Consider the following 14,151-nt stretch of genomic DNA (forward strand, 5'->3'; position numbering starts at 1 on the left):
TCACATAGCGCCACCGCTGACTCCTTTCTCCATTTAAGCCGACCACGATGCCTCCTTCCTCAGCTACGCAGTGCCACCCTGCCTCTTTCTGAACCCCAGCACCGTCGGGATGCCTCGCCACCGTGGGGTCACCGCTCTACCCCTGCCGATGGCCGCTGGGCACACGCGCTAGGGCGCCTCAGATCGTCCTAGTTCGAGCCAAGGGCACCCACGAGCGCGGCCAGTGCTGATGGTGCTCGCTCGTCGTCGGCTCCCACCCCGACGACCGGAATCGACCGACCCCGATCTCTTCTCCCATGTTGCAAATGCTTGTTTCAAGTGTTTCAGTTGTTTTCGTATGGATGTCGCAAAAATAGATCGGGATGTTGCAAGTGTTTTAGAGGCATGTTGCAAGCTTTTTATTTTCAATGTTTCATCTGTTTTTTCATATGTATGTTGCAAGTGTTTATTTCGATATTGCATATGTTTCACACGTATGTTGCAAGTGTTTTATCTAGATGTTGCGTATGTTTTACAATGGTTTCAAGTGTTTTTTACGTGTTTTGCAAGAGTTTCATCTGTCTTCAAACGTATATTGCAAGTGTAGCATCTCGATGTTTCAAAAGTAGATCGGGTGTTGCATCTTCCTCCTCGCCTTCTACTACCTCGCTTCGGTGTCTCCTCCTGGTTTCGGCTGGGCATCCGAACCAGCAAAATGTCGCGGCCCCCGTGTGAGGTGCGCGAATAGAGTATAGGCATGGACGTTCGGTCGCTAGCACTATCGTTCTTTTGCAACCAGGAGAGCCGGAGAGGATTTTTTTATGTGTGTAAAGAGCCAAAGAGGAATTGTTCATCATTTCGAACACAGAAGATTCAGGTGATGTTTTTTAGGGGCTCTTGCGTTTGTACCCTTGTTTTGTGTCGAAACTGTGATTTTGCCCCTATTTTTTTGACTTTGTGAATTTATCCCTACTATGCCATTCACGAAGCACCAGTTTGCCCTTGCTCCGTCATCCACCCCTAACAGTGTTAAACTTTATACAAAAGGACATGAATGCCCATGCAATTTTGCCCCTCGTTTATTATGCCTAATTGCGATTTTGCCCCTGTCTGGCCAAGGCAGGTGGGCGCTCTGTTGCTGCTGCTCTTATGCACCGATTGGTGAACCATGCGCTCTCTGTATTTAGCCTATGTGAGCTGAGTCTATGGACAGGGGAAGAGGAAGACAGAGCCACTGACGCGCGGGGTCCACAGGGCGAGGTGGCGCGCCCTGGTTGGCCCTGGCGACGATGCTGAGAGCTGGGCATTAGGTGCCGTCGGCGAGGCGCATCTGCTCCTTTTCCTTCTGAGTGGTCTACGGAAGAGATCAGATAGAGCAAGAGAGAGGGAGAGAAAGAGAGAAAAGCAAGGCGGTGGGAGACTAGAGGACGGCGTTAAGACCAGGGAGCACCAGCGACTGCCCCGGCGACCTACGGTCGTCCTCTTCCAAAAGAGGCGGCAAGGGGAGGGGAAGAGCAGAGCGCTCGGCGCGGAATGGAGAGAAGAGAGAGAAGTAGGGAAGCAGAAGGGCAAGAGGGATGGGGGAAGCATAGCAGCGCAACCTCGGATCCAGCCAACGGAGGCGAGCGCAGTGGCGCTCGGCCTTGGGCGGAGCTGCAGGGCAGGGCAGCGGCGGCGGATGACCTCGGCTTCATCATGAGGTGCTCGGCAGCGACTCCGACATCGTCGACCGTCTGGCCATGGCGCGGCCACCGAAGATGCGGTGCACGGGAGGGCGACAGCACGACCGCTGCCGCCTACCACAGTACGCCGGCCACCACACGTCCGCGCCCGAGCAACCGAGTCGCGGCTGCTTCCGAGCGCCGCACGCCCGAAGCCCCCGCACCACGCGTCGCGTGCCAAGCCCCGCAGCCCTCGCGTGCCCCCACACCGCGCGCCACGTGTCGAGCCCCACCATCGGGAGCCGTTGCCACACTGCGCACTATGCGCTGCCAACGCCGCTGCCGTCGGATGCCCCCGACGCCCCGGTTGATGCAGCCGGCCCGTGAGAAAGGCACAGTTTCCATATGGAGGCTGAATATAAGGATAAGAAGCAATTTGGTCTTTTCGCCTTTCTTTTTTTAGATTTTGAATTTTTTTAATTCATTTATTCCATGACCATCTGACGGCATCCAAACCAGGGGCAAACGGATGATTCAATTTAAAATAGCAAGGGCAAAATCACAAAGTTAAGAAAACAAGGGCAAAATCACAATTGAACTCCTGCATAAGGGCAAGAACACCATTTTCCCTTTTTTTACGGAGCACAAGTTCTTATTAGAAGCTCGAGTTCTCTGAGTTTACTTGATCATTTCATTGTGTTCCTAGTAGCTACTCCTAAAATTCGGTTTATGCATGTATAAACCGTGAATTGACGAATGTCCAGCGCATCTTGCGTTGGCAGAAAGTGATTCGACTTTTACTCATTCTTAACACAAGGACACATATGTGGTTCTCCTACATACGTACGTATTCTAAGAAAATGTATGTGGGAGCAGACAGTTCTTGATCGAATGTGTAGCAGCATTGAGAATGATTGGTCAAATGGTTTGAGGGGCAATTTGTAAGGGCAAACTACTGGAAGAAGGAAAATACGGTAGGAAGAGCCGGAAGAACAGGCAGGAATGGCGCGATGGCTGGATTTACTCAGAAACAAAGTATAGTTTTGTGTTTTTCATCCCCTGTCCTCCCCTTTGTCCTTACTACTACTTAATACATTTGTTAAGCTTGCCACATTGGGCCAACAATTCTTGTATTGGGCCGGCGCATTCTCTTGGGCCAATCAGCCCGAGCAGCCTCCTCTTCAGCTTCTGGCGCGTCGTCCTCAGCAGTCACCGGCACAGGAAGTGGCAGGCTGCTAACATTCCCCCCATCTTCAGAACTAGCATGTCCCCATGCTGGTGCTTGCGGAAACTGTTGGTGAAGTTGCTCGAGCGGCTCCCAAGTAGATAGCTCCGGAGGTGAATGTGACCACTGGATAAGACCTTGTGCTATAGGGCGAGGCCCGGATGTCCAGCGTCGTTGCAGCACCCGAAGCGGAAACTAAAACGGCAGCAAGTCAGAAGGTAGTGATGGTGATACCTGCTGATGGCCTGGAGATGAACGTAGCTGCAAGACATGGAAGACCGGATGGACAGCAGCACCTGGTGGAAGTAGCAGCTTGTATGCAACTGGACCAATCTTTTGAATGACTTGAAATGGTCCAAAGAACTTGAAAGATAACTTGTTGGAGCGGTGGAACAGTGATGATTGGATGTAGGGCTAAAGCTTCAAGAACACCATGTCACCCACAGAGAACTGACGCTCAGAACGGCCTTTATCAGCTTGCCGTTTCATGTGAGTCTGAGCACGGAGCAAGTGCTGCTTGACAACAGCATGCATGAGCTCACGATCAGCCATCCACTTATGAAGATCAGGTACTAGAGCCACCTCATCCAAGTTCACTGACAACAGTCGTGGAGGAAAACCATATAAGACCTCAAAGGGGGAATGGCCCAGCGTGGAATGTGTAGAGGTATTATACCAGAATTCAGTGAGCGGTAACCATTGACTCCAATGAGCTGGGCAACTATGCACAAAGCAGCGAAGAAATGTTTCGACACACTGGTTGACACTTTCTGTCTGGCCGTCCGTCTAAGGATGGTATGCTGAGCTGAACTGAAGCTTGGAACCGGCTACCTTGAATAGACATTTCCAGAAGTTACTTGTAAAGATGCAGTTACAGTCTGAGACAATGGCTCGAGGAAGACCATGAAGGCGATACACTTGGTCCATGAAGATCTTGGCCATAGAAGCTGTTGTAAAGGGATGACGTAGGGAAATACAGTATGCAAACTTGGAGAATTTATCCACCATGACTAAGATGGCATTGTAGGAACCAGACCATGGCAACCCCTCGATGAAATCCATTGTGATCACTTCCTAGGAGGTAGACGGCACAGGAAGTGGCTGCAAGAGACCTGGGTAGCGTGATCTGTCCGGCTTAGCTTGCAAACACACAGTACAGGATTGAACATAAGCCAAATGTCTAATTTCATTCCAAGCTAGAAGAACAAAGATTTAATTTTACTGTAGGTTGTTGGAGCTCCTAAGTGACCACCCAAAGGACTGCTATGCAGTGCAGTCATGATTTTAAGTTGCATGGGCTTATTGGAGCCGAGCCACAGACGGTTCTTGTATCTGATGATGCCTTGGACCAAAGAGAATGAAGGGTGACTGTCTAGACTGGCAGTCAGCTGAGATAACAAAGCCATAGCAGCTTGATCAGAGTTGTATCCCTGAACCACTTCATCAAGCCAAGTGTTGGAGACTGAAGATATAGCATAGCTCTAGGTTGTGGGCATGCGGCGGGATAGAGCATCTACCGCGCTGTTCTCTGAGCCTTTCTTATACATGATCTTGTACTGTAACCTGAGCAACTTGGAGAAGACCTTCTGTTGCCATGCAGTATGGAGCCATTGTTCATTAAGATGGACCAAGCTGTGATGATCAATGTGAATGAAGAATTCGCCCTGGAGCAAGTAGTGACGTCACTGTTGGACAGCCAGCAAGATAGCGAGATATTCCTTCTCATAGACAAACAACCCTTGATTCCGGCGACTTAAAGCCTTGCTGATGAATGCTATGGGATGCCCATTCTGCTGTAAAATGGCTCCAATCCCTGTACCCGAAGCATCTGTTTCAATGTGGAAGGGTGAAAAGAAATCCGGCAATGCCAGGATAGGGGCCGTACAAAGAGCCTGTTTTAGGACCGAAAAGGTAGTCATGGGCTGAAGTCCAAATGAACAACTGATCTTTCTTTAGGAGATCGGTTAGAGGCTTGGCAATAATGCTGAAATGACGCACAAACTTGCGGTAATAGCCGACAAGGCCCAGAAAACCATGGAGCTCCCAAACTAAAGATGGAACGGGCCATTCAAGGATGGCTTGTACCTTTGCTGGGTTTGTGGAAAGACCTTGGCTGCTGATGATATGACCCAAGTAGGAGATGGACTCCTGGGCGAAGGTGCATTTGGATAGCTTGAGCTTCCACTGATCAGCGTGTAACCACTGAAACACTTGGCGCAGATGATCAACATGAGCTTCAAAAGTGGGGCTGTAGACGAGGATATCATCGAAGAAAACCAACACAAAGTGGTGCAAACCCAGAGCCAAAGTACCATTCATTGCGCCTTGAAATGTGCCTGGCGCACCGGTAAGACTGAATGCCATCACTCTGAACTCGTTCTGACCCAGGTGAGTCTGGAAAGCGGTCTTGAATTCTTCATTGGGCTACAAAAGTATTTGGTGGAAACTAGCTCGAAGATCCAATGTTGAGAACCACTTAGCTTGGGCGAGCTCATCCATCAACTGGTCAAACACTGTCACAGGAAACTTAGACTTTCTGGTCAGTGCATTGAGATGTCTGAAATCAACACAAAAGCGGTAGGAGCCATCTTTCTTTTTGACAAGCAGTACCGAGGAGGAGAAAGAACTAGAGCTTGGCTGAATGAGTCCTTGTGACAACATCTCCTGAACCCGTGCTTCGATTTCATCTTTCAATTTGGGCGGGTACCGATAAGGTCGGATGAAAACAGGTTGAGCACCAGGCAATAGCGGGATCTCATGGTTACAAGCACGGGAAGGAGGAAGAGATGTTGGTGGCTGGAACAAGTCAGAAAACTCTTCAATTAACTGACTGATTGGAGCTAGAACCGTGATGGCATCCTGATTTGAAGATAGAATACCATCGTTCCGGTCCACCTCAGATGTGCTTTCTGGGCAATCGCGAGAAAGATGTCCAGCCTTTTTGCATTTATAACATATTTTTGACGAGTCATCTTCACCTGGAAGAGTACAGGGTGTAAATGTTTTGAACTGTCAAACATGAAAATATGTACTTCACAAACTTTCATTTTCCAGTTCAACATGGGAGGACATCATTCAGCAAACTAACATTATACTATTTCAAATAAAAGTAAGTCAACTAACAGAAGACTGATGAACAGAACATTCTGGCAAAATTGCTATTGTACAGAATAGGAAGAACAAAAAGCGGTAATCACTATCCATGCAAGGAGCTACCACATATCACAAATAGAAGCCTGAAAATGAGAGGAAAATGTCAAAGTACCAGCTGATGGTTTTGATTCTTTAACAGAGGTTTCTTCTCCATCTTGTGAAGGCTTGTCCTTCTGTGATGCTTTCCCAGATGACTAGCATGACAGGTACGAGGGAAAATGTTAAAACTTGCAGTATGAAGGGAAAGGACAATAAAATAGGAAAGAAGATAAATGATGTTATTACCGCAAGCAATGCCATACGGATCTCCCTTTCTTCTTCATCCTGCTCTGCATATTTCTCTTTAATCTTCTTAAGCTTCCCTTTCTGTCCACGGCTTACTTTAGCAGCAGCCTGAGTGCTTCCCTTGCCCTTTTCTTGCTGTGAATTACCTGGCTGGCTTAATTTAGAACCAGTACCCTTTGTGTTTGCCTTTCCTTTTTCTTGCTGTGAAGTACCTGGCTGGCTTGCTTTAGAATCAGTAGTCCTTTGTGTCTGCCTTTCCCTTTTCTGGCTTTGAAGTACCTGGTGTTTCTACAGCTTGACCATTTTGAGAATCAGTGGCAGTTTCACCATTAACTTGGCCCTTCTTCAATTTTCTTCTCTCTGCTTTCGATATGTATGGTTTGTCTCTTATAGTTGGCCTTTTCACTTCAAGATCATCATCATCTTCTGCTAAACTTGAAGGGACGCTGGTGAGCAAAGAGCTTTTACCTGACACCTTTGCAGGGCCAAGGCGAAGAGTCTTATCTAGCAGATCATCAAGTTGAGATGAAACAGAAGCTTCAATTGTTCCTTCCTTAGAAACGGAACTTCCATTTTCCAAGGTTTCCTCAGCTTGGATTTCAGGAAGAAGTTCAGGTGACTTGGCAGCAGTACCATTATTGCTAGACAGATCAGGAAGCTCAATATCATTATTTTGTTGAATGTTTGTAGTTTGCCCGCTTGATTCATCTTCATGGGTTTCCTTGTTTGCATCTTCATCACTACCAATTTCTTCATCAGATTCAGGGTTACTTTGCTTCTTGTGAGACTCTGCTTCCATTTCTTGGAGGGCCTCATCTTCACCCCTAACCCTCCTTTCATTCAGATGAGATGCCAAGGAGCTCTCATCCTAAACGGAAGAGTATACCAAAGCCCATAACAAGGGGGTGAGGTGGAAGAAAATTTTTCTTTCCACGGATCATAAAACTACCAACAGTAAGGTACTCGCCAGTAGGAGCTGTCTTGCTAACTTGATGTGGATACACCCACCAAGCACTTGTAACAATTTTTGAATCCCATGCTTTGCTGTGGCAAACCTGAAGCAAGAAGGCCATGATCATATGAGCACTGACTTTTTAAAAGTATTGTCCTAAATGTTTAGAAATGAACTTTAACTCACAGTGAAGCATCCTGCTTGGTTTAATGTTAACGGTGGAATAGGAGTGTCAGGTTTGTGATTCTTGATTATAGTACTGGAAGCTCCATGTAACTCGGCATGCACATACCTATTCAAGATTCAAAATCAACCAGTTGCTTCTATGACAAATTCATGGAACAGAATGAACATATCACAGCAATACAAAACTTATGAGGCATTACAGTGGACGTTATATTTTTCGATGATCAATTGTAAAATATGACAGATTGTGAAAACCAAACGCATTAACATCATTGTTAATATGAAAAGAAGGATTTACAACAAATTCAGCAATACTCTATATGATCAATCTAAATATTTTTTCTTAATGAATGGTCAAAGTTAAAAGAGTCATTATTTAAAATTATACTCTTGACTGCATGCTTACTGTAGAAAATATATGTTAGCACACCTTATCTATAACATTGAAGGACTTCTCGTGACATACCGGTATAGTTTTACTTTGTAAATATATAATATTTTATATGTACCTTCATATAATAAGATTGAAAATAAACTGGAAGCATTTTAAACAGGAATAAGGGTACTTACAGATCTCCTTTGGACATATAGCGCTTCACAATCAGCTCGTTTTGTTGAGCATCTCGGCCACTGATAATCAAGTAGTTTTCACTGCTGATGAACCAATTGAATTTCTCAAACCAGTGAACTTTGCGCATATGAGTGATTGCAGCTACCGTTTTTTCCTACAGGTGTCCAGGTATAAAAGTTATGTCACCATCCAAACAAACCAAAAGACAAAATAATTGCTTCCAAAGGCAGGTATGCCTTTCATTTAATTATCAGCCATTCTTATGAACTATGCCTCTGCTATCTGGGATGAAAACCAACTGAATATTGTTGGGTTTTTCAACAGTAACATGTAGGATAAGGTTTTTTGTGCAGGGCCCACAAAAGTCTGAAACTTAACAGGAACCAAATATCATCAATCAATTTTTGCGTTGCAGTACAAGTCTACAACTATGTTTGTTATAAAAAAGTACCTGAGCAAGCTGAAGGCGTGTCTTCTTCTCAGCTGCTTTAAACGCTTTCTCATGAGCTGTGATAGTCTTCTCTTGTTTACTTTCCTGTTTCTTCTTCATTTCATACCACCGTCTTGCATTTGCATGTGCAGAAAGCGCTATATCAACCTCTACCTATGGGAATAAAAAAGCCTCAAGTTGATAAGAAAACAATGTGACGATAATGATATTGCATTGTAAGTTAACTATTGAAATATAGTATGTTATATGTACATGTAAAAAGACCAAAAATGTATCATGAGTTTATGGGTCAGCATAAATAAAATCATGAAAAGTAGTAAAGTACTCTAGCACCATGGAGATGTGGGCATGTGGCCTGTGGGTGTACCAGGAAATACTATATGTCGCATATGTAACTACAAGCCGTAGTCATCTTGTTGAACACACACGGTGAGATCCAAACATTTTAATTTTCTGATGAAACATAGTTTTCTTCTTTGCCAAACATTTTTCCTACCCAAATAGAACATTTTTTCTTCTAATAATGCAACATTTCCTTTTCCCTTCTCGGTGGAATAAAATTGTTCCCCAACTGGAACAACTTTTATCCTTTTGTTCCATCACAGAAAAAACTTGTTACACAAAGAAAAAAAAATGTTCCAGCAGCAGCAGAAGAAAAATGTTAGGATCTCAGAATAGGTGCGCGACAAGATGAGTTCCCGTTGCAGTATGCGACATATAACATCCCACGATAGGGGTGGTGCTTGATCAAGTAAAGTACTTTACATGGCTGTCTTTGAAATAAAAAGGTAAAAAAGTTTCGACTCACCAAAGCACAATGTAGCAGGGGAAATGAACATACATAGTTACACACAGTATGCATAATACATGACTAAATCTCTTCCCAGGAACATCAGATCCAAAGAACCATAAATTAGAAAGTGCCAACACAATTCCATATGGTTGAAAAAAAGAATAACTTTCCAGGCTATAGAGCATGGAGGAAACCTATGCATCTGTATAACATACCTTCTCCACAGGTGCAGTTTTTTCATCCTCATCCATGTCATCAAGATTATTGCTCAAGAGTAGAGTGATACAATTTCTTTCAAAATTTAGTTTATCGATAAGGCCTGCTACTGGGTTTCCAGCCTTTCTTTCCTCTTTAATCATGCGAGTAAGAGCATCCCAACTCATTTCATTTGCAAGAGAAACACGCACAGCCAAAATTGCTGCATCTACATCCTCTAAATTGTATTCAATTAGTTCTGCCATTTTGACACAATGGTCCACTTCCTTCCTCAATGTATGCACACGATTCTCCTGCATGGCAGAACAGAGGAATGGACTATTACATCTTCACCATTGCACCAAACAAGTAATAATAACCTCCAACGGAAAAAGAAATACTATGAGAAATGCAATAGCTGAATTGCATAGGTGCATTAAAAGTGAGGCTGAGATACCTGATCCAATTTTATTTTATTCAGCCTCTGAGCTGCAGATTCCTCTTTTGCTTTCTGCTGTTGATTCACCTTTTGACTTTCTATTTTGCTGTAGAACTCATCTAGTGCAGCATCAAATGTCGCAAATTCATTATATTCCCTTGACTTGAATTGATTCAGCAGAATAGGGCAATATTCATCATATACCTGCATACAGGAACTCAAAAGAGTTAACTATCAAGACATTAAATCAAGCAGATGGTAATGTGCAAGTGCCAGTGCCCAATAATAAACAAGCCTATATGATATTGTGGGTAACAAACATTTCTTGTGCATAAAACAAAAATGTAAATCTGCTCACTCAATTCCACAACAGTAATAAACCAAGCAAGGAGCAAATTATACAGACCTTATGATTAGTCGAAGCCTCTTCCAAGGGTGTGAGGTTCTTCTTTGCGGTCATCTTATTCTGCATGAGAATATAACCCTCAGGAATCCTTTGACCAGATATAATATCTACAAGCCAGTCCTCAAATCTTGTAATAGATTCCATTAGAGCCTGAACAGTGCTTTCATCGATAGTGCTCTCTGGATCTTTCCCAACCTTTGTACTTGGAACTAAACCAGCATCCAATATGATATGCTCTGCTAGTGCAGGGCCATAAGCCAGTGCCTCACCAAGAATTGTCTTTAGAGTAGCTTTATTGGATTGAACACCATTATTTGCTTTTGCAGTTTGAACCAGACTGCTTAGCTTTTGCAGCAGCCTTCTTTTCTTTTCTACTCAGTGATTTTTCAGATATTTCAGTTACCAACACTTCATCATTGGTGGATTGAGAAGCTTCCTGAGCATCAGCTGATCCAGATGTAATTTCCTCTTTATCATCAGCCTTATCAGGCATCGTCAACATGTCCTTTAACTTTGCAAAGTCAGTCCTGCCAAAAACACGGCAAGCTTCTACTGGATAGCGATGACGTGACATGATGGCCAATCCTTTGTTGTCATCTCTGCGATCCATACAATAGAAAATAAATACAATGAACACAGTATATATGAAAGAGGAGTAAAGAGCATTCCTTGCATTGCATGTTAACTCTGATATTTTATCGTCCTTAGTCAATACTGCTGCAGCAATGGTAGTACATACAAAGTACAGCTTATCAATCAGGCAACAACCTGTGAGAACGGAGTAGTGTCATCACTGTGTATTCTGAATCCGTCAGAAGAATGTTTCCTTGTGCATAGAGCTCCAGAATTATGAAATGTGCATTAGTGCCAAGCCCAAATTGGAAAAGGATAATCTGCACAGACAAAAAAAAAAGATGGGCTCAATTAAATGGCCAACGGACAACAATACAAAGCTGCTGACGTGAAATGTTTATCTGAAAGGAAGCGAAGCTGGAGCAATACCCTGTCATATCCGAGCATACGGACATCTTCAAGTCTCTTGCTACGAATGTGCTTTCGTAGTTTCAGCGTGAAACCCGAGGGGGTGGTGCTCTTGTCGCTGCGGAAATGCATACACACAAGGGTCTAGACATTAATGTTACAGAACAGGTGATGAAGCAAACATCAACCAGGGCAGTGAGCAGAATCTCACCGGACGTATTGGGTGGTGTGGAACCTGACACCACTCTCCATGAGCAACAAGACCCTCTCACTTTCCCCTGATTCAGTAATCCCACTGCTGTTCATCAGCTTGAAAAGGTATGTCTGTCCAAGTGCAGAAAGATGTTACTGAAATTACATATGTAGTTCTGTACTAGTATCATCATCATATATAGTAAAACACAACTACGATGTGTGAGACTGCCGAGAACAATATGATCTGTTTGTATGATGTACTGGTAATACAATACTTTTATTAATGACCCAAAGAATTGAGGGAGCTAAGCCTTACTCAGAACTCAGAACAGATCGAAAGGCAAGAACCACCTTGTTGATCCTCACAAAATACTATTGAAGCGACACACAAGGTTGCTTGTATCCCAAAAAACTGCAGCCTAAAATGTGCATCAAGAGCCTCAGCGAGCCAGTTCATAGCGTAATCTATTGATTATGTCGAATTTTACGAGTGGAAGCACAGGCTACATCAACTACTGAAAAAATAACACAAGGAAAATCTCATAGCACACGGAGTCAGCCAGTCACGCATCAAACTAAGAAGTTCTCTATGCCCTGGGCTCACGCTCAAGTTTGCCAAGTGGCAGCACAACTGGTCGAGCAGACTGAAATCCAGTACAGATTACAGAATCGCCTCCTAAGCCACGCCTCTACCGATCGCGGCGGCGGGGGACCAAGGAGAAGCCCCTTCCCATCCAACCTGCGCCCAAGCGGGGCGGTGGCTAGGGTTCGCGGCGGCGGGGGACCAAGGAGAAGCCCCTTCCCATCCAAGCAGGAGCAGCGAAGGCAGGGGACGGGGACCCAGCTAACCTTGGGGGTGATGTCGTAGACGTTGGCGAGGCGCATACCGATGAGGCGGCGGAGGCACTTGACCTCCGCCGCCACGTCCGTCGTCGTCATCCGTGCCTTCACCATCTTGCCTCAGCCGCCGGTGCTACGGCAGCGCCGCGATCTTGGGGGGCGCTTTGGCTTCCTTCCTCCCTCCTCTCCGCCGCCTCCCGAGCTCTCTCCTCGTCGGCTCGAGTCGAGCTCGGCTCTGGTTGCGGCCGCCCACGCCCACCCACCTGGACCTGGAGTGGCGAAGGACGCCGCCGCCGCAAGGACGAGATGGGCCTGGTCCGTTGTCCGTGGATCGCCTATCCTCTTGCCTTTACGTCCAAGGCCCTTTTTGTCACTGAAGTGGGCCGCAGGTTACGGATCCGTTATACAGGGCCCATTCTCTCGTTTTAACGTAGACCATCAAGCCCAACAGACAGCTTTCTTTTTTTATATATATAATGCTACGATGAGACTATGAGAGCGTCCACGCGGGGAGTCCCTCGGAACGCTACGTGATCTCACGTTGTCCATGTATTATATCCACCACATTCGATACCTCCCCGTCAAGTAGCCACTTAGACTTATACTCTCTCCCTCCATGTCTCTGAGAAATCACATAGCGCCACCGCTGACTCCTTTCTCCATTTAAGCCGACCACGATGCCTCCTTCCTCAGCTACGCAGTGCCACCCTGCCTCTTTCTGAACCCCAGCACCGTCGGGATGCCTCGCCACCGTGGGGTCACCGCTCTACCCCTGCCGATGGCCGCTGGGCACACGCGCTAGGGCGCCTCAGATCGTCCTAGTTCGAGCCAAGGGCACCCACGAGCGCGGCCAGTGCTGATGGTGCTCGCTCGTCGTCGGCTCCCACCCCGACGACCGGAATCGACCGACCCCGATCTCTTCTCCCATGTTGCAAATGCTTGTTTCAAGTGTTTCAGTTGTTTTCGTATGGATGTCGCAAAAATAGATCGGGATGTTGCAAGTGTTTTAGAGGCATGTTGCAAGCTTTTTATTTTCAATGTTTCATCTGTTTTTTCATATGTATGTTGCAAGTGTTTATTTCGATATTGCATATGTTTCACACGTATGTTGCAAGTGTTTTATCTAGATGTTGCGTATGTTTTACAATGGTTTCAAGTGTTTTTTACGTGTTTTGCAAGAGTTTCATCTGTCTTCAAACGTATATTGCAAGTGTAGCATCTCGATGTTTCAAAAGTAGATCGGGTGTTGCATCTTCCTCCTCGCCTTCTACTACCTCGCTTCGGTGTCTCCTCCTGGTTTCGGCTGGGCATCCGAACCAGCAAAATGTCGCGGCCCCCGTGTGAGGTGCGCGAATAGAGTATAGGCATGGACGTTCGGTCGCTAGCACTATCGTTCTTTTGCAACCAGGAGAGCCGGAGAGGATTTTTTTATGTGTGTAAAGAGCCAAAGAGGAATTGTTCATCATTTCGAACACAGAAGATTCAGGTGATGTTTTTTAGGGGCTCTTGCGTTTGTACCCTTGTTTTGTGTCGAAACTGTGATTTTGCCCCTATTTTTTTGACTTTGTGAATTTATCCCTACTATGCCATTCACGAAGCACCAGTTTGCCCTTGCTCCGTCATCCACCCCTAACAGTGTTAAACTTTATACAAAAGGACATGAATGCCCATGCAATTTTGCCCCTCGTTTATTATGCCTAATTGCGATTTTGCCCCTGTCTGGCCAAGGCAGGTGGGCGCTCTGTTGCTGCTGCTCTTATGCACCGATTGGTGAACCATGCGCTCTCTGTATTTAGCCTATGTGAGCTGAGTCTATGGACAGGGGAAGAGGAAGACAGA

The 14,151-nt window shown here is 45.5% G+C and overlaps 1 pseudogene; it reads right to left on the reverse strand.

Moving 5' to 3' along the window:
• Positions 1-5,289: 5,289 nt before the first annotated feature.
• On the reverse strand, positions 5,290-12,615 carry LOC136503546 (uncharacterized; annotated as a pseudogene).
• Positions 12,616-14,151: the final 1,536 nt, after the last annotated feature.

This window comes from Miscanthus floridulus, chromosome 14 (genome assembly GCF_019320115.1).
Source record: "Miscanthus floridulus cultivar M001 chromosome 14, ASM1932011v1, whole genome shotgun sequence".
Lineage (NCBI taxonomy): Eukaryota > Viridiplantae > Streptophyta > Magnoliopsida > Poales > Poaceae > Miscanthus > Miscanthus floridulus.